The sequence below is a fragment of the Molothrus aeneus genome, chromosome 2 (genome assembly GCF_037042795.1).
Source record: "Molothrus aeneus isolate 106 chromosome 2, BPBGC_Maene_1.0, whole genome shotgun sequence".
In the NCBI taxonomy this organism is placed as follows: domain Eukaryota; kingdom Metazoa; phylum Chordata; class Aves; order Passeriformes; family Icteridae; genus Molothrus; species Molothrus aeneus.
The window spans coordinates 1,620,916-1,643,511 of record NC_089647.1 but is presented as its reverse complement, the minus strand read 5'-3'; the positions used below and the strand labels follow the sequence as shown (position 1 = coordinate 1,643,511).

Below are 22,596 nucleotides of genomic sequence, written 5' to 3'. Positions count from 1 at the left end.
AAGTCACTGCACATCTCAGGCACATCTTGTTTGATTATTACAAAGACTCAAAGCCTGGGCTAATAGTTCTCTGCACACCTTGTTAGAAGAGGCCATGAATGAGATTCCTGAGCTGTGACATGCTCCATTTACAATTCCATTTAGCAGGTCACAGAAAGGAGCAGAGAACATATTCCTGAAATATGTGCTCCTGCTGGGGCTGCTGGAGCTGAACTGCAGCTCAACAGATGCAACTAAAAGAGAGCCAAATCTCTAAAAATATCATTGTTACACTTTGTGAAACACCTCCAGCTCCCAGCCTCCAAAAACACAACCACAAAGGGTAGGGCTGATTCCCTCCAGGCTTGCAAAGCTGGGAGCAATGGGACTGTTTTGCTTGCCTGAACAGCAAGGAGAGGGATGAAGGGATGCAAACTGAGGGATAACCCAGCCTGACTGCCCCTCCCTCCCTACAGACTCTGCCAGAGCACCAGTTTCTCTCTAGCTGTCCATCACCCAACAAAGGCAGCACTCCGCTGCATCCCCAGCATCCATCACACAAAGCACTGGCAAGCCTGGATGGCACGGAGATGGGAATTCCTGTGCTGTTCAGACAGCAGCACAGCTGGAGCCAGGGCTCTCTCTGGCTGTTGGAGGCCCCTGGGGACTTTCAGCAGCAATAATCACGTCCTGGACCAGCTCTGCTTCCAGCAATTACATCCTCACTCTTTCATTCAAGGCAGAGGTAAATAAAAATCCCTGAGGGAGCCTCTGATTCACGAGGAAACAGAAGAGAGTGAGAGGGGATCCCCAATCTATCCCCACAGCATGATTTACTCCACTTCCACAGCTCCTGATAACACGTTTTTAACCTACTGGGTTTTGCCCAGCCAACAAAATCAGTGCTTCTGGACAAACTCATGGAATAATCCAAGTACTCCAAACCCATTCCTGATGCTAATAAAGCACCATAATCTCCTTTTTTACTTTCATACTTGGAGGCCAAGGGGAGACAGCTAATTTTTCCAGACTAAATAGGTCCAAAATTTTTTTTTTCAGTCTTTACTGATGAGCCTCATCTAGGGAAGGAAAAAAAACCCACAACTCAAGGTTCTTGCAGAGACCAAGTGGCTGAGGTCCAAGGCTTGCCTGAAGTGGGGCACCTTGCTGGGCACAGCATCCCTGCTGAGCTCTCATCAGCATCAAGCAGCAGGAGGATTTCATCCTCAGTGCCTCCTGAGGGTGTTATTCCTGCTAACTCATCCCAGGCTCCTGACAGTCCTTTGCAAAGGCACATGATGGTGTCGACTTGCATTCAGCTGACGGTTCACTTTAATTAAAGCACCAGCATCCTGGGGCAAGGGGGTTAAGATTAAAAACAGCTTTCATAAAAGCAGGCTGAATAAAAAAATAAAAAAGACTCTATAATCTACCTAAGAAAATAGCCAATGAAGGCTGTTAAATGTAATGGTCTCAGTATTACATTTTACTCAAGTAATCTCAGAAAAAAATTATTATCAGCAGGAGGAACATTTTGTGCCCATCCTGGGGATTTTGGAAGGTGTTTCCTTAATGGTCAGCTGCTGGCTCCAGGTGGAAATAGGACATTTGGGCCCTATACCAAGCCTAGAAAAGATTGCAGTCTCTAAAAAGCCCAGCAAAGCTGTGACCCAACCACCCTGCACACCTCAATGGATCACTCAGTGCCAGGGGAACAGCTCCACTTTTGCCCATACTGATCCTATTTCTGTCCTGGCCCCAAACTGCTTTTGCCATTTGTCCAGTTCAGGCTCAGATGTGCCCCCAGCTCTCTCTTCTTGGGTGTTTATGAGTTTAATAAGCACAGCTTTACAGGAAGAACACTGGATGAAAGAAATCCCGAATATTTATTCCTATTTAAAGAGAACTACTGCATTTCAGAACTGCTTACAGGATTTCAGTCCCAAAATGTTCTATAAAATATCCTAAATAACCTGACATAGATGTCAAATAGATGCAAGGGCAAATGATTGGACTGGGAGAAGAAACAGACAGTAAGTTTATTCCTTGGACAATTTTCCCTCGCCTCTTACCCTTGGCAGCAAATGTCTGCAAGACAAGTTCTAAAAATACTATCTTGTCATGATGCTTGGCACAAAAGGAACAAAAATGAACCAAGGATTTCTGTGCTGGTTGAAAGGGCAAAAGCATCACTAGCCAGAGCTGGAAGACAAAATCCCTACAGGAAAAGAGGCAGTGAGTGCCATTCTTGGTACGAATATCCACTTTTTCTGGATTAAACCCCAGATTAGACCCAGTTTGGGTCAAGGAAAACCTTCCTTGGTTTGACCAACAAACAGCAGCCTGTGGAACCTCCACAGCAGCACATGCAGAAGGACAAAGCTAAACCAGGAGCAACAGCACCAAAAGGCAAACCAGAACATCTCCCCCATGGAAACCTACACAGCTTCTCTCCTCTCTCTCCACTGGTGGCACAAGTGGCAGGCAAGGACATAGTAAAAAAGCCTTCTCAAGGGTTGATCATCGAGCAATTCTGCCTGAAGGGTCAGCTGGTCTCCAGCTGAGGACAGCAGCAAGGAAAATGCTAAAGCAGGAGGTGTCTAAATGCTTGTGTTATTCAGAAACAACTGGGAGGCACAAAAGCCAGGGCTAAAATAAGCAAGATTTATAGGCTAATAAAAGCTGCAGCCAAGAAGTGAAAGGTCTGACTTACACAAGGTCCCCTTCTCACTTCCCAGCAGCTCTGACACATCACACTCACATCACTGCTGTTGCAAGTGGGCATTTTCTGTGATGTTTATAAACTCTGGCATGGCAAAGTTGAATTATGTAACAACAACCCTGCCATGCGTGTCTGGACAGGAGCCAGGGCTTCCCCTGCAGCTATTTCCCCTCAGTACCCATCACCAGGGCTGAAAGGCAAGCAGCCAACTTGCAGACAAGAGAAACAAGTTGTTACCATCCTGTTTGAAGCAGGAGCAAGAGCCTCAGTGGTGAAAACCTGAAATGCCTCAGTGCCTGACTGAAAAAGGCCCTGGAACTGCTCCATCCCCTCCGTGCTCCTTCCAGGGTGCCAAGCCCAAAAGAGGGGCCCTGATCTATTAAATCTGGTTTATTTCTCCTAATTTAAATTTGGAGCATCTGCAGCAAAAGCACAAAGGAGGCTTTGAGCAAGAGGCATGGCCAGGGAGATGAGGAGTTCCCAAGGGAGGAATTCCTGAGTCACCTTTCTGGAACCAGAGCAAATTTAACATTTCATAGAACCACAGGATGGTTTGGGATGAAATGGACCATGGGCAGGGACACCTTCCACTATTCCCAGGTTGCTCCAAGCCCCATCCAGCCCGGCCTTGGGCACTGCCAGGGATCCAGGGGCAGCCACAGCTGCTCTGGAACCTGTGCCAGGGCCTCAGCACCCTCACAGGGCAGAGTTCCTTCCCAGCATCCCAGACTGACAGAGGCAGGGGCATGGATGAGTTCATTCCCATTGTCCTGTCCCTCCACTCCATCCCTTGTCCCCAGTCCCTCTCCAGCTCTCCTGGAGCCCCTTCAGGCCCTGCAAGGGCTCTGAGCTCTCCCTGGAGCCTTCTCCTCTCCAGGTGAGCACCCCCAGCTCTCCCAGCCTGGCTCCAGCCCTGGAGCAGCCCTGGAGCCTCCTCTGGGCTCTCTCCAGCAGCTCCAGGTGCTGCTGCTGCTGCTGCTGTGTCCCCAGGGCTGGGGCAGCTCTGCAGGTGGGGTCTCACCTGGGCACAGGGACAGAACCCCCCTTTTCCTGCTGCCCACACTGGGGGATCAGCCCAGGAATCTCCAGGGGTGTCCAGTGAGTGCCCTTGGAAGCAAAGCAGCACCACAGGTGGCTGCTCATTGGAGAGAAACCTCACTTCATTTCCTCACCTCAAAATCATTTGCAGTTCCAGAAAAGGCATTTTAATGTGGCTGATCTTCTCAGCTCTGTGGAAACGGGAATAATTATTGCTCTGCTCAAGAGCTGCACGTTGATTACAGCGATGGAAGGTGGCACAGAAATAACAAATCTGCCAAACTGCTGCTCCTGCACTCCACAGTCTGTCCAAGCAGCAGCACAGCCAGCCTGACTTTCCACTCCCCTTTCAGAGGACAACCTGAGAGGGCATTTTCTGGAAGTTCAAAACAGCTGGCACTGAAAATAACCCAAAGCTCAAGATTTTCCCTACTCCATTACTCACTGATTGCAAAACACGCCAGGAAAAAAGTGCTAATCCTGCAGCTCTGCCACGTGACTGTGGACAATTTGGATGAGCAAAATGCTTTTCACACTTTCACCTCTTTGCACAACCCAACATGGATTCAGCAAGTTGAGATAAAGCCCCTGTGGTGGCCAGGAGAGGGATGGACCAGACAGAGCCCAGCTTGGGGAAGAATGCAGGAAAGAATTCCCAAAGCATCACAGGTTTGCAGCCTGGGCTTTTACAGATAATGTAAATGTGGCTTTTGGCTTCATCTGGGATGGATGCTCATAAAAAATATTTCCAAGCACAGGAGTAGATCATACCCAGAGTGTCAACAGAACCAACCCAAAAGGGTTGGGTTTTATCCCAACCACACAACCTCTCTCCTGCTTATGGGACAGAATATGGCCCAAAATGAGGCACAACCTATGTGATACCAAGGCATAACACCTGCATTCCATGAGCCTTCTCCATCTTTCTCATGGAGCAAAGCAGCTCTTCCATCTACTGCTTGGAGGGGAAGCTTGGCAGACATCAAAATGCTCTAAAGGCTGCTGACCACACTCAGAACCAATTTTTTCTCTTCCTACTCTGTTCAGATAATAACAAACATCTTGGACCTGAAGGAAGGTAAGATAGATGCATAGTAAAGAAAAAAAAATTGAATTTTCTGAAGTAATTTAATTTTTACCTGCCCTGCAAAGAAAGCTTTCCAGCCCATTTCTCTCCTTCTTCCTGCAAAAGCAAAAACTGCTCGTGCAGCAAAACCCATGGCAGGAAAGTCATCTGCAGAGTCACTGCAAAGTCATCTGTCACCTCTGTGAGCTTTGTCATCACAATGCCTAAGCAGGGGTTTGTACCACTGAGAAAGGAAATTTTGGGGAGGAATGGCCTTGAACTTGTTCTGCCTTTGGCTGGGCTGGGTTTTTTCCATGCATCTCAGAGCATCAAAACTGCTTCAGTGAGAAGCAGCTGGTGAGAAAAATACCCAGTTTTTCAATCAGCAGCTAAAGCAGTCCTGGCTCTTAATTATGACTAATTATATCAAGGCACATTTGGTATAAGACACCTGTTTATTTTTCAAAATGAGAATACAGCCAGCATTGCCTACACAAAGCACAGGAAAAGTAAAAACTCATTTAGAAACCCACTTGAGGGTGTCAACTGTCTGCTTGCAGGACACCCACCCCAAAAAACTCAATCCCTTGCCACAGGAAATATCTGAATTATCCACAGCTCCCATTTCAGTAGGACTGATGGAATTTCTAAATATAGCACGTGCTAAGCCATATTTCCCATTTTTTACAGCCTCTTCAGCAGCCTGGTTATTCCTGCTCCAGATCTGCTGAGAGATTATCAGGAGTATTTCACAGAGATGCAGAAGGACTCTCTGTTCCTTCCTTTCCAAAGGCAGCCCAGGAAGCTCAGGGGTAGGAGCTGCATCTGCTGTTTCAGCCCACAGGCTCCAGAGGAACCTTGCCTTGGGTTTGCTCCAGCACCAAACAGGCTGCAGCTTTCAGAAGAGCCAGGAAAAAGGGAAAAGCAACAGCTCTGAAGCCAAGCAGGAGCATTCTCCCTGAGGGATGTCATCTTTTACATGTTCTTGCTGCATTTAGTACCCAAACAGGGCTGATTTGGTCCTTACCTGTCTCATCACAGGGGGCATTTCCCAAAGCATCTCCCAGCTGTGGCCAGCAGCTCTGGGAGCAACACAAAGAATGGCAAGGACAAATCCAGGGAGGCCTGACATTAATTTTTTTTTTCCCATCACACAAATCTTTGATGAGCAAAGCTTTCCTACCAATTGTTCATCCATCAAAGAAAAATACCAGAACTGGTTTTCTCCAGCCTAGGCCCACCCCTCCAAAACATCCTCCCTAAAGCAACAACTGCACTATGCCAGAGTGTAAAAAACCCTAAAAAACCTTAATAAAAGTAGTGTCAATAAATCTCCTGGCAGCAGGCTGTGGCCACAAGCCAACCTGATTTACAGCTGAGCTTGCAGGAGGCAAGAGACAGGAAAAAGGTGGAATACGCTCCCCCCTAACCTCAAATTAGGAAGCCACAGGGAGAAGTGCATATGGATGTTGGCATTCCCAGCAGGAGAATGGTTGCCAGAAGCAAGCAAAAAACCATCCAGTTTGGCCAAGAGAGCAGATCTGGACCATTTACAGCAGCAGATTGAGCTTGAGGTCAGTTATATGACCCATAAAAAAATTAAAAAGAATTTTAAAAATCACATTTTGGAGTGTGTCCAGGGAAGGGAATGGAGCTGGGAAGGGGCTGGAGCCCCAGAAGCAGCTGAGGGAGCTGGAAAGGGGCTCAGCCTGGAGAAAAGGAGGCTCAGGGGGGACCTTGTGGCTCTCTGGGGGTTTTACCTGGAGAATCTTGTCCAGAAATTTGGGCTGTGGCCATGAACAGCCTGATGTTTTCTCCTCACACACTCCCCTGTACCAGAAGGTCTCCAGCAGAAAATGGAGACTTCAGAGGAACTGGAAGATTGATTTCTGTGGCCAAGTCTTTTTCTTCTCGCTGTGTTCCACGCTGAGTGCAAAACTGAGTTATTAACATGCAGAGCTCCCAGCTCCCAGGGCTGATGCATGTGGGAAACCACCAGACAGACGTGGCAGCTGCCTGAGGTCGTGCAGGAATAGAAAATAAATCTGACAGAATCAAACAGTAGCTCAGAGAAGGCTGAACTCTGTTTCCTGCTGGCAGGTATTTAAAAAAAGCAAATAAACCTTATCAAAAGTACCTTGTCAAAACCGTGGCCTGTGGCACACAAACAAAATGCTTCTAAAAACAACCAAACAGACAAAAAAACTTCCTAAACAAAATAATAAACCCACCACACAGAAACATCAAACCCCCACAAACCAAAGCTCAACAAACACCAGTCACAGACTCAGAATCAGCAGGGCTTACAAACAGAATGGTTTGGGTTGGAAAATCCAGCTCCAAAGCCCTGCCATGGGGCAGAGGGGGTGGAAAACAACTTGTATCATCACTGGACAGCACAACTCCCCCATCAGGAGCAATCACACCACGCTGCAGCCATGGATTCAGGAGACACCCTGGAACAAACCAGGGGCTGCCACATGGGATGAGCCAGCCCATAAAAGCAATTGCACCTTAGATGCTATTAAGCTTAATAAACTGCTCCTAAATTATTAGATCGGGCCTGATGTAATATCCCTGGCCTGCTTTGAGCAACAATCTATAGGTTTATTGCATTATAAATTAGAGTCAACAACTCAAGCAGGGCACAAATTAAAGACCTGCTTTGGAAGCAGAATTACCATAACGCCATAAATAGCACCTCCCTTCTTTTATTACTCATTACATTGAGGCTGTGCTTTAACTTTTAAGGTTTAAGATTAAATTTTTTTAAGAATCCTGCAGCTTGGGAATCTTCCCTCCAACAGCATCTTTTTAAACCAAATCATCTTTCTCTGCTGGCTGAGAGCACCAGGACCAACACCCCACCAGGAATTCAGCTGCTCCAACCTCCACCACTTCAGGTGCCTGCTCTTTCAGCCCAGTTTTCCTCTCCTCAGTGGTTTTTTTTTTGTGTAACATATTCAAAGAAAACACCTCAGCCTTTCCAAAGTTGAACCATCACCAGATGCTCCCAAGGGAAAGTCACAGGAAGGGCACAGGAATCAGTAAATCTCCATCAAAGCTCAGGGAGCAGCCCAAAAGTGATAGGAGCATCTTGGAAACAACTGGATTGAACATCCCTGGACACAAAGTGAGGCCAGGGAAACACTGGGATTTTCCCTAAAAGTCACTCCCAGAAAGCTTTTCCAGAGGAATCATTACAATCAACAACTTCACACAACACCTAACATCCCTATTTTATTTTTGCCCCTATCCTGCAGTTCAGAAACAGGGAAAACCTGGAATTTTTCAGGGTTCACAGCCATCTCTCTGCCTGTAAAAGGCACAATACTCTTTGTGAGCCATGAAAACACAAATATTTCCTTCTCAGGTTGATGCCACTACAGGGTCCTGCACGATTTAGAGACAAAAGCAATTCCATCAGGATAATCCAACCCATCCCATTTTCCCCACCAACCTTCTCATTGTCCCTACATGAAAAGCAGCTTTTCCAAGAGGAGACTGATCTGGACAAGTTGGTTTTCCATATACACAAAGCCTCTGAAGAGATAAAACAGTAACCCTGAGTTTGTCTTTCACACTCAGAGAGGCCACAAAACCAAAGCCTCTGTTCACAGACAGCAAATCAATCCTGACACCCTCTCCAGACCTCTGAGAAAATTAAAATCATTTTTAAACCCCAGCAAACTCTGACATCTGGAATTTGACTGCAACAGGACCCCAAGGAGGATAAATAGCTGCAATTTTGCAGGCAGCAGTGACAGCACACAGCTACAGAGGGCTCCTTTCCTACCACTGGAAATAATCAAATTCATATTTAAATCACCCTCCTCCCACCAAATTATATGAAAGCAAATCCACTGCAGAAAGTCCTAACAAATAAAAAGCAGCAGCCGAACACACAGGGAGCACATGATTTATTTCACAAGCATTCCTCACCAGTGTCAGTGTCCCTACATAGTAAACATGGCTTAATGATAGAGGTGAAGTCCTCCTTAAGCAAAATTTTGGGAAGCCAAGGAAAACAAACCCTAATCCTATTTCAAGCCAGTGCTGTGATGACAGACAAAAGTGATTAAACAAAGCTCAAGATGTCCATACATGAATTATTAAACTCAAAGCCTCTTTTCCACCACTGCAAAAAGTATTTCATCCCAACCCTACAAGCAAGGCAAGAGTCCAAAAATTGGGCAGTGCATGAACTGAATGATTTTTCCCCGAAGTATGTCCACATATTCGTTTTTTCTCCCCTTACTAACTCCTTCCTGGTGATCTTTTGAGGTGTTTGTAGAAGGTGGAGCCTGCCAAGATCAAGACCTCCATCAGAAAGGCACCATAATTCAGAAAATATCAAATTTCCACCTGGGAAATGACTTTCCAGAGGTAACTGGGTGGCATTTAATGCATTTCCTGATTCTGAAGGGATTCCTCAAGCTATAACTTGTTCCAACAAGGAGGACAAAGCACATCCAGAGGAAACAATTATATCTGAAATTTTCATTTTCTGTTCTCCACCAGGAGTTCCCACCCAACTTTAACACCCAGCAGCCTCTGAGGAAGTCAGTCCTGAAAAAGCAAAATAGGAAAACAAAAAATATATAAAAACATGAATAGCAGAAGGAACACTGCCTGATTCTGAGAAGCACCATGAAATTTACCCAGATCTTTTCTTTATCCATCTCAAAGCAGGGCAAAATAAAATCTCTTTCTTAGTCTGGTGTTGTCTTTAAATCAGCATCATCAGGAACAAGAGGACAAGAACTCCTTGTCCTGAGCCAGCTCTGGTGCACATGAAATATTTGAATTTAAAGCCTTTGAGCAGTCTGGTGGTACTGCAGCTCTGAGGAAAGAGATTTTTGGCTATTTCTCTCCTTTCAAGCAAATAGAAGAAAGGAGATCACAGAAAGAGGAAGAAAATCAGAACAGGTTAAAAAGGGAGGGAAAGAGGCACCAATTAAATAAAAACCACAAAGCAACATGAATCATTTCACTGCCAAGAAAAGGAAGAAAAAAGTTCACTCAGGGCAAGATTAGCTGTTGAACAAGCCTGTGCTGTTGGAAGCAATGCAGAAGTGGAGAAACTGGAGAGTTTCCTTGCGTTTCCTTTCCTCCTCTTGCTTTTTGTGCCCTCAGACACCCTGGAGGCTTCAAAGGCACTGTCCCCCCACCCATGGCCATCCCCAGGGAGCATTTCAGCACCAGGGCTTGCAGAAATTCCTCCTGGACCACATCCACTGCAGGCTTCCAAAGAAGGCAAGCCCAGCAGCAGCTTTAAAAATCCTTCTTGCCACCTCTGAAAAACCCTTCAACCGGTGGTAAAATTTTAATGGATGCTTTAGAGCCATTTCAGCTTTTTACCTCTCTAATAGCTTTAAACATTGGTTGCAAGTGTGGAAAATCTCAAATTTAATTTGTTTTCAAGCCACAGAGGCACTGGACTAATAAGAAGCTGAGTGCTGGCTTCTCATAAAGCTGTTTTAGTGCTCATAACCACTTAATGTGCCAGCAGCAGCAGATGCTTCCCAGATTCCCCCTGGGGTGCAATATCCAGCTTGGTGCTGGGGTCCATTTACAGAGCACAGGTAAGAGCAGCATCTCAGGGGTAAAATGATTATTCCCATTTGGAGATATGGCAGAAAAAAGGAGGAGACAACTCTTCATTTCCAAAGCTGTCCTCTAGTGCTTGGCAAGCCCTCAATAATTAGAAGGGGTGCAAGCCTTGAGAATAAAACAGATCCAAGAGCATCTCAAGCCCAAAAAGGGCTCAGAAAGACAACCAGAAATTCCCTCCAGCCTCCACACTGACAGTGGTTTGTATAATTTTTTTTTCCACTGACAGTAAATATTAGGTAATTTTGCACTTTTGCTACTTTATAATAACACTCTTTTTAAAAATGACCAGGTTTTTTGTAGTTAAAACATGGCCTTCTCATAGGCTCTACTTGTAAAGCAGCGAGGAGGTTTTTAAATAGTTTTTGTTTGAGCCCCAATGGCTCTTTCAAGTTTATCTTTTGATACACTTAGGATTTTGGGAAAATTTTGCAAAATCTTGGGATTTTGTGAGTTGTTCCCTTAGTGCCCCAGCTTGTATGGCTGCAATGTGTTGTGCAGCGCTTGTGAGTATTTGTGGCACTGCTGGTGCTGGTTTGGTACAGTCAGAATGACCCTTTCACACTCATTATTTGCATTATTTGCATTTTGTTGCACAAAGGCCACCCCCTGCAGTGCCAGGCTGCCCCATCCATCAGGTCTGGCAGTGACAGGAGCATTTCCAGGCAGCACCTGGCTCCAGGTGAGCCCATCCATCACTGCAGGCAGCCCCAGAGGCAAATGCGCTCCCTTGGGATGCCCCTGTGGGCAGCTCCCATGGAGTGACAGCCTGGAGAACAAGTGGGAATTGATAAGGAAAACAATTTGGGAGCACAGGCAGTGTATGAAGTCATGAATCACACCCAGACACAGAGGGTAAAGAACCCCTAAATGTTAACCCTGTTGCAAAATATAATTTTTGAGCAGCAGTCGGCAGCTGATTTAATTCCTTAAACCATCCTGACAGCTCTGTGTGGCCTGGGTCATTTCTCCATCACTTTTCCCCAGCTGCTTTCATGCTCTCACACAGATCTGCTTTGAGGGAACAAGTCCAGCCCAGGAAAGTTTTGTTCCCAAGAGAAAAAAAGTGTATTGCTGACTTTTGCAGGATTTTCTAGAAAAAGGAGTGAGAATAACAGAATCATACAAGAGCTGGAGGTTGTAGGGGACCTTTTAAAGCTCATCCAGGTCAACCTCTCCAGAAATGAGCAGGGACACCTTCCATCCACTGTCCCAGGCTGCTCCAAGCCCCATCCACCCTGGCCTTGGGCATTCCAGGGATCCAGGGGCAGCCACAGCTGCTCTGGGCACCCTGTGCCAGGGCCTCAGCACCCTCCCAGGGAACAATTCCTGCCCAAAATCCCCAAAGTCCCTGCTCTCTGGCAGTCTGAAGCCATTCCCTGTGTCCTGTCCCTTGTCCCAAGTTCCTCTCCAGCTCTTTTGGAGCCTCTTTATTCAATGGAAAGGGACTGAAAGTGTCAAATGCCACTTCACTGACATGAAAAAGAAGCATTGAATTGACACCTTTAAAGCCAAAGATTGGTGAGGTAAGGGCCAGACCAAGCCTGTGGTTGATTCATCTCATCCTATCCATCATTCAGGGCTTTTAGTAAAATTAAAAAATAAAAACAAGCCCAGAGGAATTCTAAATATTACAAAAACCAGCACACAATGGCAAATCCCAAACCCATACAGAAAACTGAATAAGGAACCTGGTTTGAAAGGAACCACCAAATGCAAACATTTGGGTTTATTTCACCCCAGAAGTGGTGACAGTTCAGCATGTGGGCTGTTGAATTAAGAGCATCATCCTACACCCAAAGCAGCACTTGGGGGGCTGAAATCCCAACAAATGCATTGCATCAGCTCTGCCCACATTCCAGAAGTGGGGAGAGGAAAGGCAAAGCTCCTCTGACTGCTGTGCTGCCTGAATTATGATGCTATCAGGAGCTATCCAGGCTGCCATGTCACACAGTTGAATAACAACTCCCTTTTCCCAGCACACATTCATCTCCAAGGATGGAGTGCTGGCACAGAATCCCAAGGGAAATACCCCTCATTAGCTGCTCTGACCCCACAGAACCAGCTCTGATCTAGCTGGAAATGAGACTGAGAGCCCTGCTGACTGCACATGCCCCCTCAGGAAGGGGCTTCTGCAAGGATGTACAACAGAGCCAGGGCCAGAAAAGAGCTCCCAGTTCCTTCTCCTGCCAGTTCCCCCCAATGCAGCTCATTTTGGGCTGCTCTGGCAGCAGGTCTGAGGTGGAGCCAGGAGAGGAGGTGAGGGGAAAAATGAGAGCAAGAGGAAAATATAAAGAAAAACCCCCAAACACCTGGAGACTGGCATTCCATAGAACCACAGAATGGACTGGGATGGAAGAGACCTTGCTGGTGTCACCACTGAGGAATTCTGAACGCCTGGGATCATCCTGCTCCCTGGTACCTGAGGCCTCCTGACAGCACCAACACTGTGTGCTGCTTTGGAGGTGAGTTGTGTGGCCCTGGGGCTGATGCCACCAGGAATCCCAGCTAATTTGGGGGTGCCAGGGTGTTCTCTGCAGCTTGAGCTGCTTTGCCTTCAAACCCAGGCTCTGGATAATTTTCCAAGTGGCACCTGAGCAGGGCTGACCTTTTTATAGGTGATTGATTGGCTCCTATAACAGTTATTTACACAATTTCTAATCCTAATTTCTAATCTGGGCACCCCGCCCTCACAGCCAAGAATTCCTCCCCAAAATCCCATCTGTTTCCTCTGGCACTGGGAGCCATTCCCTGTGTCTGTCCCTCCATCCCTTATCCTTAGTCCCCCTCCAGCTCTCTTGAAGCCCCTTCAGATATTGCTTTGTAATTAAGAACTGTTGCAAATCTGAAACTTGTGAAAGTAAATACCTCACTTACACCAATTAATTAATTATTCCCACTGAAGACAATTAAAACCCTGAAGCACAACAAGAGGCTCACTCCAGCTGCACTAAGTAACTAAAAGACAACTGTGAGCAGAATTTATCTTCAATCCCAAGGAAATTAATTTTCCAGCCATTCCTTATTCAGCCCTGTGGGCTCATCCCAGTGAAACTGGTACAAAGATGCCAAAATAAAAGCAGAGGTTGCTTTAAATTTTTTGTTTGCCATATCAGCCCAGGCTGAGCAGAAGATTTCTTTTATTTGACTTTCTCAGTTTCCTTTCATACAACACACCAAGCCACCTCCCAATATATTTGATTTAATATATTTGCAGAGGGCAGATTGGCCCCATCCCTAAATCCTCCTATCACAAGAGCAGTAATAAAGTTTGAAGTAGTGGAAATCTCAGTTTTCAACAGCTGCTGGTGGTGAAAATTAACTGTAACTTCAGAGCCACTTTTCTTTCAAATGAATTCCCACGTTCCACAATCATAAGCTGTCCAACTCAAAGAAGGCAGGAAAAGCAATTTTTTACTTATCCACCTGGGGCCAGTTCATCACAAAACAAAAAACAATCAACAAACAAAAAAATCTTTATGCAGCAACAGCCAAAAGGTAATGATCCTGAATTAGTTTCTACTCCCAAGCAGGTAAGCTCTGCCTGAGTCCTACAAAAGACTCAGAGCAGCTGAACAACATCCTAAATGAAAAAGTTTGTGAAAATACAATGCATGGAAGGAGGTCCCTGGGACCACCTCCAATTCTCCATTTCTCAGAGAGAGTGTGCTCAGGAATAACTGCAATTCCTTTTTATCTCTCTAAGAAGTCCGTGTGTCCACCCAAAGCAGTCTCACTAGAAAATTTCTCTTTCTCCAATTAAGATTCTTGTCAAGTTTTATCTATTACACTTGAAAGGCTTCTCCAGTCACTCTTCAGGGGAGCTGATGGACATCAGTTAATTAAAATCAAGAAGAAGAGACAAATACTGGATCAGATTGGATGCAACCACTGCACTGTTTTATTTCCTTGCCCTTCACCTTCCCTTCCTCTTTCCTAGGTTGTGTCTTATGTTTTCCCAGAATCCTTTTTCACAGAATCCCACACTGGGCTGGGTTGGAAGTGACCTTTAAGATCACCCAGAGACACCCCCTGCCATGGCAGGGACACCTTCCACTGTCCCAGGCTGCTCCAAGCCCCGTCCAGCCTGGCCTTGGGCACTGCCAGGGATCCAGGGGCAGCCACAGCTGCTCTGGGCACCCTGTGCCAGGGCCTGCCCACCCTCACAGGGAACAATTTCTTCCCAAAATCCCATCTGCATTCAAGCCCAGATGGCCACAAGGCAGGAGGGAGCAGGAAGGAGCCCAGAGCAGGGCAGGCTGATCCCCTGCTCCTCCCAAAGCCCATCCCTGACCAGCACAGACAGGATGTGGGGCAGCATGACCTCGACTGTGACCCAGCTGGCAAGTCCTGAGTGCTCACAGTTTGCTCCACAAAGTGCTGTCCCATCCCAACACAGCCTTATTTATCCCCCAGGATGGTCCAGAGGGCAAAGACACATCTGGTGACAAAAGCTACTGAATAGGCCAATGTGCCAAAGGCAACCCAGTGACCTGAAGGCCTAAAATAAAAAAAAAAAAAATTAAGAGCAAGGCAAAACTGAAGTGCCTCTCTCTTTCAAGGGGAAAATTGATAAAATCGGGGTCTTCCCCAGCTTCCACAGGCACAGCTGACACCAACAGAGACTGCCTGAAACAGTGGACATGTCAGATTTACCAGCATGAGGTTAGGGCTTGTCTTCCCAGAAACAAGGCTGCACTTGTTCCTGTATCTGCCAGACAAGGGGATGCTTTGTGCAAGTCAAAGAAATCATGTATTTTTTCTAATACTTGACATATGGAAGGGATTTACCTATTTTTCCCAAAGAGACATTTAAATGGGTTCAGTGCACTGCCAGAGGGAAACCAAATGAAGCCACAAAGCCCAGCAGCAGCTGAGTGTCCAAAGCCAGCATCTCTCTGGAGAGCGGGCAGAAGCTTGGCTCATTTACTCATTACTCTTTTTTAAATCTCAAGGGTGAAGCATTGGGGAAAGAAAATAAACAATAAGCCATCCTGGGAGTAAATTTAAATGCTGGAGCTGGCTCATCACACAAAAACTTTCATATTTCAAGCCCAGCACATGACAGACACTGGTCCATCATAGGTTCCACTTTGCCTTGTACTGTTTATCCCTCCCTTCTGGCTGGAGAAGCAGGAATCCCTGATGGCAGCAGCAAAATAATTTGGTCAGGTTTGAGCACACAGCTACTAAATCCTGCAAACACACACAGAGTAAATCTGCATCAACCTCAAGGGGAAAAAAAGGCAGTGAAATGAGAGTTCCTTTCCAGATACTGCTCAGCTACACCCCCACTTCTGACACAACTTGAGCGTGCTGGGGAAGGAACAGACCCAGACAAGGAGGCACAGCCACCACAGAGGGCTGGTTTGTCAGGATGTGGGGTGGTTTGAGTGGTGACAAACCAGACATGGCACCACAGCAGCTCTGAATTACAGGAACCAGGTTTGTTTTTCCAGAAAGGCTACAAAAAGTCACGTGAGAAAATGTCAAACGTGAAGGGACAGCAGTGAGCAAGAATGAAAGAGCTTTGTGGTGAAAGGAGCAAAGAGCCAACATATCAACACCAAAAACACCCATCTCTCCCCCCAAGCACCATCAGATGGGACATTGGGAAGGAATTGTTCCCTGGGAGGGTGGGCAGGCCCTGGCACAGGGTGCCCAGAGCAGCTGTGGCTGCCCCTGGATCTCTGGAAGTGTCCAAGGCCAGGCTGGATGGGGCTTGGAGCAACCTGGGATAGGGGAAGGTTGGAATTACCTCATCTTTGAGGTCTCTTCTTGATTACAATCAAGAGAAGGGTCGGTTTCTGCTGAAAGGGACAAGGATTGGGGTCTCTTTTCTCTCCCTTTGCTAAGCATGCAGCTTGGTTGGGAATTTGAGTCCAGCAAGGACACTTTGGCATAAAGGGGATGTTAAAGTCTCCAGCCTTCTGCTGTTCCCATCACCTTAGAATCAAGAGCCTGGTGCCTGCCCAGCAGCCTCAGACACCCCCAACTGATGGGCAAGGACATAAGAGCTGCTCTCCTTGGACCCAGGGCCATCTTTGGCACAGGCAGCATTATCTGAACAACCACCAAACTCCACTTGCTGGTCACTGGCACTGCTTTTTGTCACCCAAAAGTCAACCTTGACTTTACAGCCAGCTTCAGGAGAGCTCACAAGGAAGTTGATTCAGTTTCTAGGAGTCACAGGCTGCAAGTGCACACTTCAAACAAAGCCTCGGTTGTTTCTTTTTTTTTTTTTTTGTTCCATAATTCTCCCTGCAAAAGGGCCTCATTTGACTTCACTGAAGTCAATTGACTCTCAAGTGCTTGCTGACATCATCTGCAAATAAGTATCTGCCAAATAAAGGCTCAGAACTGCACATCAAGAGGAAATTATGGGTCCAGACTAGTTCACCAGCTTTGCTTTTAACACCTCACTGTAGACATGGCACAAAGGCAAAAAAAATTAGAATAATTTTCAAGGTTGAGATGAGTACAAAGAGAAGCAACCAAAAAACAATTAAAACCTCTAGCCATTGCTGGTTATACCCTTGAAATCCCATTCTGGAGCTAGGCCGCGCTTCTTCTGGAAACAACCTGGAGAAAAAGTTTAAATCTGCAACCAAACACTCCTAAATCCAAGTTTCCTTTCCCAGAGGAACACACAAGACAGCAAACAAAAATCACAGATCAGCTTCACAGCCAACAAAGAGTCATTATAGTTTTCAGCTTTGCTAATCAATTTTGTTAATAAGATGTGTCAGCAGCACAGAGGTTCCCAATTCCTAAAACCACAAGCATTCCTGGAACCCCAGCACTTTGGATCCCCACCCAGACTTCCCAGGCAGCAGAATCCTCTCCAAAACAACAGCCTGGCAGATGACTGAAATGCCCTATGACCAATGCCAGGAAAGCCACACCCCACAGATTTCAGGTTGTTCCCTTCCCTGCTGACCATTATTTCAGAGAGGGGCATTTGGCAAGGGCCTGGAAGAACAGGACAGAGGAGAATGGCTTTAAACTGACAGAGGGGCAGGGTTAGATGGGATGTTGGGAATTAGGAATTGTTCCCTGTGAGGGTGGGCAGGCACTGGCACAGAGCAGCTGTGGCTGCCCCTGGATCCCTGGAAGTGCCCAAGGCCAGGGTGGATGGGGCTTGGAGCAACCTGGAATGGTGGAAGGTGGAATTAGGTGGTCTTTAAGGTCCTTCTCAACCCAAGCCATTCTATGATCTACTCCCAGACTGGTTCCTTCCCCAAATTCCAGCTTTCCACCCTCTTCCACCTTTCTCAAGGATCATCACCACAAACTAACCCTGCTCCTTCCTATTCCTTCCATTTCATTCATTTACTCCCACTGGGGCCAGGTTTCCTTCTTATCTAGTTAATTTTTGTGGTCATTTTGGAGCCACAAGCATCCTTGAGGCACTTCCACAAAGTCTACTTTTATGAGAGACAGAAAAAAACACCTTCAACTTGGATATGAAGAAAAGAAAGGATGATAAAAAGCCTTTTCCATTGGCCCTTGCACCCTCCCAGTGCATCCACAACCCAGTAAGGACACACTGCAAAGTTGCTCTCCAACATTTTCTGCTCTGTCACAGCCCAACAGTGCTGGGATCTATTCCAGAACACCTGGGAATTCACGAGAGAGGCTGGAAAAGCAGAGTTGGTGAAGTAGGAGACTGGCAAATTCAATCCCAAATGTAAAGTAAATCACTGGAGTCCAGCTCAAGGGCAGCAAGGTCACATTCACTTCCCTCTGGGTGAGGAAAATCAAGGCTCCTCTGGAAAAGGGCCACAATTTTTCACTATTCTGTCAAGATCAGAGAGAGAACTTCTGACATCCAGACTCCCACAAGTCAAACTTCCATGATGTCAATGCCATTTCACTTCTCTCATTTTCTCTCCTCAAAATTCACACTCATGGCTCCACACATGGGAAAGGACTAAATGTCTGAGTAAAGACCAACACAATGAATTAACCTGGGATTAACAGGATCACAGGTTCCCATTGCCTCTTTGGAAAAGGGAGTTACATAATTCTATTGTATAACTCCAACTATAACAACAACTACACAGCTGAGAGGAAGAACATTTGTCTAGGAAAACAAGCAGAAAAATCACTTCAATTTTTTCCCCTTCTTGGAGGGAATTCAGAAAATATTGTACCTTGATGCTGTGTAAAAAATCTCCAGCAATAGCTGTAAGATTGTTTCAGTCACAAGCCCAAAATCTGGCACCACAGCAGCTGCTGTGCAGAAAATTAACTGTATCCCAGTCAAAACCAGTACAGGGAACTCACAGGGAGAGTCTGGAAAGGCTTTCCCATATGAGTTAAACCAGGAGTTGATTGAGCATCAGTCAAGCACCAGTCAAGATGTTATGAGAGTGGCTGCACCTTGGAGTGGAGGAGCATTGCTGTACCCAGGTGTCCAGGGGGAAGAAATCCCTGTAAAAACATATGGCTGGCTCTAAGGGCCCAAAAACCCCTCCTTGCCCCCCTTTTCTTCCCCCTTTTTCCAGCTGCAGCTCAGTTCAGAGCTGGCTGTTCAGAGCCCAAAGCCACGTTTTGCAGATGCTGTGCAGGAAAAACCTTTGACACCTCTAAAGCTTTAGAAATCCCAGGGCATGTTAATCACCCAGTCTGAGCCCATAATCCCAGCCCAGGCCCCACAGTCAATGGGTTTTGCAGACTCTCCCCCACTGGCATTCTGCACCACAAATTCAGCATCAGTCACACATCCTCCCCCTGACAATATTTAGGGTGCACCACAAGATTAGGCTCTAACCCTGTGGCTTTTGGGGGTTTCCAGGACTTGGGATTTCCCATCCTTCAAAGCAGCTTTGCTGAAATGGGGAACCTTTTTGACACAGAGCAAGCTGGTTCACCCCAACCTTTCTAGGAGGGTGTGGAAATCAAACTGAAGCAAGGTCCTGGCAGGTTAATCCCAGTTCCTGAGGCTGAAGCATCTCTCTCTGCTCCTTGCCAGTCCTCCACAGGATCCTGCCCTGTCTGACAGAGGTCTTGCTCCTTCATGAAGGCCAAAATATGCTATTCCCAGTTAAAACCAGTAACACCCTGCCAAGTCTGGTCTGAAGGCACCACACAAAGCAAATGCAATTCCTGCCTGGCTCAGCTGTCACAGTTTCCCTGGACAATCATCCACCTCTCACAGCCTCCCTGTAAAGTAAAGGGCTCAAAGGTGAATTTTACAAGATGTTTAAGTGATGCAGAAAACCCTAAACACAGCCTGGTTTTGCTTTCATTTCCAAGCATCATGGAGAAAAAAAAATAGAATCATAGAATAGTTTGAGTTGAAAAAGACCTTTAAAGATCATCTAGTCCAGACCCCTCTAATGAGGGGGGCACCCTCAGGAAAAATAAGGAAAAAACACATTGATATTTGAGGGGACGACTGGATTTCCCTGCATTTAGCCTGTCAAGCCAACATGATTGGACACATCCATTCATGGGGACTCAGCTCTGAGTCACTGCTCACATCCAATGCTTCAGTGCCCAGCCTCAAATCAAACAACCTTGAAAGAGCCCCTCTCCCTCAAGAGCTCCTGTGCCTTCAGGCCTGTGGTCTGAAACCCTCACAAATTGAAAAACTCACGGAAAAGGGCAAATGAAGCCATCCTCTAATAGCAGACTGCAGCAAAGCAAGCAATTTCTGTGACCAGTGACCTCTGGCCATTTGGGAATCAGCCCTGACAAAGTCCCAGCTCCAAAGCCCGTGGCTTAGATCATCTGTTCAGGTCATTTCACAGCTCTGGCCAAGCGGGAATTACAAGAGCATTTCACCAGAGAGTGAATTAATACACACAGCCCAGACACAGCCCTGCAATTCATTATGCTGATGGATCACAGCTCTTCACTTATCTCTGCACAAAAGGACCCCAAAAAGCCATCAGAAGCCTCAGCTGGAGGTCATGTGATGCATTTAAGCAAATGGACTATCTGGAATCACACACATTTCACTTGAAGGGCATAAATCCTGACAGGGACTGCCCAATTCATAGGAAGGAAGGGGTTGATATATCATTTATAGATCTGCAGCTACATGAGCAGCAGCAGATAAAGGTAGGGAGAGGCTTTACTGGATATTTCCCCTCCCACATCCTCACAGTTCAGACAACTTGCAATTAAGAAGAGGATTAGGAGATTTGTGTTAGAGAGAAAGACCATGTTTGATAGCTCAGCCCAGCCAGTCAATAAAAGTGGCTTCTTTTTACCGGATAGATTAAAAAATTATCATTGCTATTTCCTTTGGGAGGGAATTTTTGTCCCCTCTCCCAATATCATCCACCAGGATGATAATTGCTGTGTACAAACAACAGAGGTTTGGGAGCAATAATTAAAAAAAAAAAGAGCTTCCATGCACTGACTTCATCATATCCTTGGTTGAATATGTGATGAACAAGCTGTGGTTAGATCAGAAATTCCTTCCTCACACCAGCTACAGAGATTATAATGATCTGAATCTCAGCAAGACCATTTCTCCACCTTCATGTGTCTTTCATTTAAAAAAACATTTAAAAAAGTGTAAGAGGATCTTGCCATTAAAGCTGAGGGCCCACAATAGAAAAAAGGAATTTTGCAAATGTTCAAAATTTTAAAAGGAGATCAGAGTATATTGGTTGTGTGCCTCCAGCCCCTCTCTTCATTCACAAAGGTCAGAGAAAAGCAAAGGATAATGAAAATTCCAGCAAGCTACCTCTCAAAAATATCCCTAGAACTCAGGTGTCCAATTAAAATTCTCATTTTCATGTAATTTTTTAACGTGGAGTAGGAAGCTTGATGTACATACATTTGAAGGAAAAAGAGAGGAATCATTAAAATTCTGGCTGTTGAGGTGCAGCACAATTCAGACAGCAAACATTCACAGGCATCAGCTGAAGATATCATGGAGGCGAGTTGGGTCGTGATCCAAATTTGGATGAAAGCCTTTTATTCTGGGGAGTTTGATGTTTTAACAAGAAAGCAGATAACACACCCTGCAGCTCATTTTAGGCTTTCTTCTCCTACTCCTGCTGCTGTCTCCATCTCTCTTTTACCAAAGTGAAAGTTGAGGCCTCACAAAGACTTTAAAAAGACCAGCTCAGACTGAACATATTTTAAAGCCTGGATCAGCTACCTTTAAACACAATGAATTCCTTTCCAGCACTAGCAAAAGGCAATGGAAATCCCAAGCAGACTTGGAAAGCTGCCACTGATATTTTTTGGTAACACAAGCAGAGGCAGATTTCACTGAAAAATTTGTGGCAACTTTTCTGTAATTTTTTTGCTAAGAACTACAATATTCTGCTGGCTTGAAGTGGTCACCCAGACCAAGCTGAAAGCAGAGGGAAAACAGCATCAACATTCCTACTTTGCAAAAGGAAATTTGTTTTTAGTCTGCACAAACTCAAGGCGTGACTTTCCAATCCACAGGGGAGCTCCTGGCCAAGCTGCGCCACCAACAACGGCTGCAATTCACAACCAGGAGCATTTCTGGCACAGGATCTGCCACACAGCCCTGTTTGCTCCCTCACAGCTGCTTTTCCAAGGGGAAAAGCACTCCAGAGCCAAGAAGATCCCTGGTTATAGGCTTAAAAACAGAACAGAGGAGCCAAGCGATAGGAGAGCGAAATTAAGCATTCACAAGGCAACCAAAGGGTCCCCTGGGAGCACTTCCAAATGAAATAGGATTTAAGAAGGAAAAAAGCCCCAAATTTAACTTGTAAGCACACTTTAAAAAGCCATCCCAGGCAACATGGGACCACAGGAGAACAGAAAAACAAAATCTTTACCCAGATGATGTAACAGGGTGCTTTTGACAGCAATGTTTTCACACTTTTCTTATCAACACATCACAAGACCTCATCTCCCAGCCCATAACAAAAGGGGAGGGGCAAGTTGAGCCTGGATGACCTCTGGCAGAGCTCCTACAATCTGTATTTATCCAGGGGAGGGAAGAGTCACCTCCAACAGCTTTTCCACTTACCCCCAGCTTGCTCTCACCTTCTGTTGCCTTCCATTGAACCCCAGAAGGGTTTGGGCTGGAAGGGACCTTAAAGATCATCCAGTGCCACCCCTGCCATGGGCAGGGACACCTTCCACTGTCCCAGGCTGCTCCAAGCCCTGTCCAGCCTGGCCTTGGACACTTCCAAGGATCCAGGGCCAGCCATAGCTGCTCTGGGCGCCCTTT

General features: G+C 46.1%; 1 protein-coding gene across 4 annotated transcripts in view; it reads right to left on the bottom strand.

Moving 5' to 3' along the window:
* Window positions 1-22,596, bottom strand: part of GDPD5 (glycerophosphodiester phosphodiesterase domain containing 5) — a 116,192-nt gene that overhangs the window by 36,076 nt on the left and 57,520 nt on the right. The window lies entirely within an intron of this gene.